Genomic DNA, 5,221 nt, shown 5'->3' with positions numbered 1-5,221 from the left:
GGGTTAATAAAATACATTGTTAAAATTAATTTCTCTTCATGTTTACATTTTTAAATGACCCATGTGGCCCAATCACATCTGTGCTGGACAGCACTGTCCTGGGGATCTCTCCTGAGCTGGTCTCCCAGTTTCCACTCTTGATGCACCTGCAGTTTGTTCTCCACACAGCTGCCACAGTGATCCTTCAGGGTGTAAATGGAGTCATCCTGTCCTGCTCATCAAACTCACCCATATCGCCCTTGCTCCTTCAGGACAAAGTCCAAAGTCCTCCCAATGGTCCAAAAGCCCCTTATCTGCAGGCTCAACTCCTCCCCTCAACCCCATCTCAGGCACTGTGCCAGAGGGACATGGCTTCTGTGCTGTTTGGGGCAGGTCAGGAATGTGCCCATGTCAGAGCCGTGGTTTCTCTGTGACGAGAACTCTGGGTCTTCAGATATCTGCAAGCTACTCTCCTTCATTTCTTTTAGATTTCTGCTCAAATGTATGCCCTGACCATCCCATCTAAACAATGTTCCTGCTCCACCCCCACACCTTCCTGTTCAACCTGAAGCAAAAGCCCCTGACATGCCACATACACATGGACACCCATGCATACTCAAGTACACGTGTGTGTGCCTGTGTGTACACATGTCCCTTTGCATACGCATGTGCACACGTACATGTGTGTGCACACATGTACGTATGCACTCAGATAAATGCAGAAACACACACTCGAGTGGCCTGCACATTTCTCAGCCCTGACCCAGGGTCTAGACTCCAGGTTTAGCTGGTGAAGCTCCAGGTATAGCTTCATTCTCTGTTCCCTAACAAAGGACTGCGAGTTCACATCCCACTGCCTAGGTGACACCTGCCTAGAAAGGGCAGGGTGGGGCAAGGGAGCTATTGGCTGAGTGTCGGTTTGGGCAGAAGAAAGAAGGATAAATAATAAAAAGAATCAAAGTGAAGACATAATTGTAGAACAGGATAGAGAATATCAGTTACAAACTATGGAAATCTGAATAAAGTTTGGAACATAGTTCATAATATATGAATAGCATTTTAAAAATGTGTGGGAAAAATGGCCTGCTAAAAAAGAAAAATAATAATTTTCACAACTGTACCATACTAATGTAAAGTGTTGATAATAGAGGAAACTGTGTACAAGTATATGAGAACTGTCCACACTATCTTCTCAATTTTTCTGTACATCTAAAACTGTTCTAAAAGTAAGGCCTGCATTTTTTTTTTAGAGACATAGTCTCACTTTATTGCCCTCAGTAGAGTCCCATGGTAGCATCACACAGCTCACAGCAACCTCCAACTCGTGGGCTTAGGTGATTCTCTTGCCTCAACCTCCCAAGTAGCTGGGACTACAGGCGCTGCTCAGCTATTTTTTTGTTGTGGTTTGGTCGGGGCTGGGTTTGAACCCAACACCCTTGGTATATGGGGCTGGTGCCCTACTAAGCCACACCAAGGAAATACATGTTAGGAACTGTCAACACGCCAGACGTTGCCTTTGCACAGCCCTTCCCTTAATTCTGAAGGCAGCTCTGTGGGATGTAGGCTAATAGCATGACCATTTTTCAGATGAAGAAAATGAGTTAGAGAGGTCAAATAATTTTTTATTAAAACTTATATATATATTTATAGGGTACATGTGATACTTTGATATATCCATGTAATGTACAATGATCCAATCAAGGTAACTAGGGCATTCGTTACCTCAAACATCTATTATTTCTTTGTGTTGGAAATATTTCAAATCTTCTCTCCTTGCTACTTTGAAATATATAATAAATTAGTGCTAACTGTAGTCACCCTACTCTGCTCTTGAATGCTAGAATTTAATCCTTCTATGTAACTGTATTTCTGTGCCCAACCTCTGTTTATTCTTGCCCCCCGCTCTCTACTTCTTTCAGCCTCTGGAAACTATCATCCTACTCTCTACCACCCCGAGATCATCTTTTTTAGCTCCCACATACCAGTGAGAGTGAGGACATGTGATGTTTGTCTTTCTGGCTGGCTGAGTTCACTTAACATAGTGACCTCCAGCTCCATCCATGCCGCTTCGAATAACACATTTCATTCTTTAGGAAGTCAAATTGTCTCTGTTTTCAGATGACATGATATAACACACATAAAATACTAAAACCAAGAAAATCTTAGAAGTGATGAACAAACTCAGTAATGTTTAAGAATACAAAAGTAAGGTACAAAACTCAGTAGTGTTTCTATATACCAGCAACAAACTGGCAGAAAAACAAATTGAGAAAGTAATCACTTTTATGGTAGCTACAAGGAAAACAATTCTCAAAATAAATTCAATCAGGGAGGTAAAGGATCTACAAGAAAAACCATAAAACACTAATGAGTGGTCACAAAAACGGAAATGCATCCCATGTACATGGATGGGAAGAATTGATATTGGAAAAGCGACCATGGTGTCAAAATCAGCCCTCAGATGTAGTACAATCCATATGAGAATACTAATAACATACTTCACAGAAATTGGAAAAAAAAACTCTAAAATTCACATGGAACCACTGAAGACTTCAAATAGCCAAAGCAATTCCAAGCAAAATGAACCAAGATGGAAGCATCTCATGACCTGACTTCAAAATATGATATAAACCTGTAGTAATCAAGACAACATGGTACTGGCATAAAAATAGACACAGACACCAAGGGGGAACAGCATAGAAAATCAGAAATAAAGCCAGGTATTTATAGCCAACTGATTTTTGACAAAAGAGCTAAGAACATTCTTTGCAGTGGGATAGACGTTCCATTAAAGTCCAGTGCTATGAAAACTGGATATCCAGATGTAGGAAAATAAACTAGATCCCTACATCTTTCCCCATACAATGGTCAACTGCAAATGGAACCCTGAAACAATGAAAGTGCTAGATGAAAACATCAGGGAAATGCTTCCAGGCATTGATCTGGGCAAACTTTTTTGAGGGGTATGGTATCAAAAACACAGGCAACAAAAACAGAAATAGACAAATGGGATTACATCAGTAAAAAACTCCTATACAGAAAAGGAAACAATCATGGAGTGAAGGAACAATATACAAAGTAGGAGAAAATACATGGAAACTATCCATCTGACAAAGGATTAATAAAATACATAAGGAGTTAAAACAACTCAGTAGCAAATTAACAAATACTCCAGATGTAAACAGGCAAATGATCTCAATAGGTGTTTCTGAAAAGAAGACATACATGTGGCTAAAAAGCATATGAAAAAAATGCTCAACATCACTAAGCATTAGAGAAATAAAAATCAAAACCATGGTGAGATCTCATCTCACCACAATTAGAATGTTTCGTATTAAAAAGACCCCTCTCAAAAAAAAGAAACCTCCCACAAAACAAAACAGAAGACAGATGCTGGCAAGGATACAGAGAAAAGGAATGCTAGTACAACTGCTGGTGAGAACGTAAATTAGTGCAGCCACTGTGGAAGCCAGTAGAGAGTTCTTCAAACCCCTGGGTATATATCCAAAAGAAAGGAAAGTGTATCAAAGAGACAACAGCACACCATGTTTACTGCAGCCCTGTTCACGGTAGGCAGGATACAGAATCAACCTCAGTAATCAGCAACAGATGGACGGATAGGTCAGAGGTGGTATACACACTCATGTATACATATAAAATTCTGTTATCTGCAGGGTAACTTTTCTAAGTGTCAAACTCAAATTTGTCTTCTAAACCTTTGCCATTGCTGTGATTTTCTTTTCTTAACATAAGAATTTTTTCATTATAACAAATAATACCTGCTCATACTTTTGTACAAACACAATTTGGGGGCATATTTCCTCCTGGCCACTGGCGACTCCTTTCTAATGTGAGTTTTTAAAAACAAGCATCCATACCAGTGTTCCACCTCCCCCCATCTACCATTTCTTCCTCATCTTTTCTACAGGAAAGAAAGGTAGTGGGGGGAAGGAAGTCTACTGTATTGGTAATAAAGCTCCAAGTTCATCCCATCAAGGATTTCATCGTTTCCTAGAGACACGTCGTCCTTAAAAATTGTGTACAATCTTGTTCCAACGGGTGCTACTTTGGGCTGCAATCAGTTTCTTAAGGTCCCCAATGGTGTCATCAGTGTTGCATTTAACATGGACCTTTTTCCCCGGAGAGTCATTGCAAGCAACTTCTATCATCCAGGCTGGAGCTCCAAACTCAAGCTTCCAACCTGCAAATTCCACAACCTCCAGCATCAAGTGCTCTGATGGATAGGATTTTAAAAACCATGAGAGATTCTTTTGCAACCTCCATACATTTGGAAACCTAGAAGAAAGGAAAATCATTTTTTAGGAGAATATAGTTACCAAAAATAACCAGGACATAGAAAGCATAAAAAGAACAGAAGTTTATCAAGTAATTAGACCTAGGTGGTTTCTGCTTGTTTGAATGTGTCCTCCTAAAATTCAACTGTTGAAAACTTAATTCCAAATTCATATGTTGATGGCCTTTGCAGGTGGAGCCTTTGGGGGATAATTAGGGTCAGATGAGATCATGATGTTGGGGGCTCTTGTGATGGGATTCAAGGCTTTATAGGGAAAGGATGAGAAACTTATGCTGATAGACCAGTGGTTCTCAACCTTCCTAATGTGCTACCCTTTAATACAGTTCCTTGTTTGCTTGGTGACCCCCAGCCATAAAATTATTTTCATTGCTACTTCATAACTGTAATTTTGGTACTTTTATGAATCATAACGTAAATATCTGATACGCAGGATGTATTTAGGCAACTCCTGTGAAAGGGTCACTCAACCCCCAAAGGGGTGATGACCCACAGGTTGAGAACTGCTGTGACAGACTGTAAGAACACCACCCGCTTAATGATTGAGTGTTCCAGACCTCCTAACCCAAAGCCCAAAAGTGGCAGCTTACTAGTTCTAAGAGAGGGAGACTGACCACAATGAAGCTTGTTCAGGCTATTTTCTGGCCTTTCTGGGTCTCTAATCACATCATCTCAGGACCAGGGAAAAAAAACCCGGGCATATCTAACCTGGTCACATTAGCTACGAATCAATCAACACGGATGAAGGAGAAGCACAGAAAAATACAGAAAATGAATAATCAGTCACCATCCCACCCAGTCTTAGGAGTTAAATTTAATAAAAAATGCTCACCCCTCACATCAAATCTCCCAGAAACACAGGCACACTGAATTCTGCCTTGTGGTCCAAAGGACAATTTCTTTCATTGAAAAATGAGTGTTTACTTAACT

The 5,221-nt window shown here is 40.3% G+C and overlaps 1 pseudogene; it reads right to left on the bottom strand.

Moving 5' to 3' along the window:
* Positions 1-3,901: 3,901 nt before the first annotated feature.
* Positions 3,902-4,148, bottom strand: LOC111723138 (annotated as a pseudogene).
* Between the last annotated feature and the right edge of the window lie 1,073 nt (positions 4,149-5,221).

The sequence above is a fragment of the Otolemur garnettii genome, unplaced genomic scaffold, assembly GCF_000181295.1.
Source record: "Otolemur garnettii isolate 467f Iridium unplaced genomic scaffold, OtoGar3 scaffold00008, whole genome shotgun sequence".
Taxonomy (NCBI): domain Eukaryota; kingdom Metazoa; phylum Chordata; class Mammalia; order Primates; family Galagidae; genus Otolemur; species Otolemur garnettii.
The sequence above is the reverse complement of the archived record's forward strand: the minus strand, read 5'-3'. Positions and strand labels throughout refer to the sequence as shown.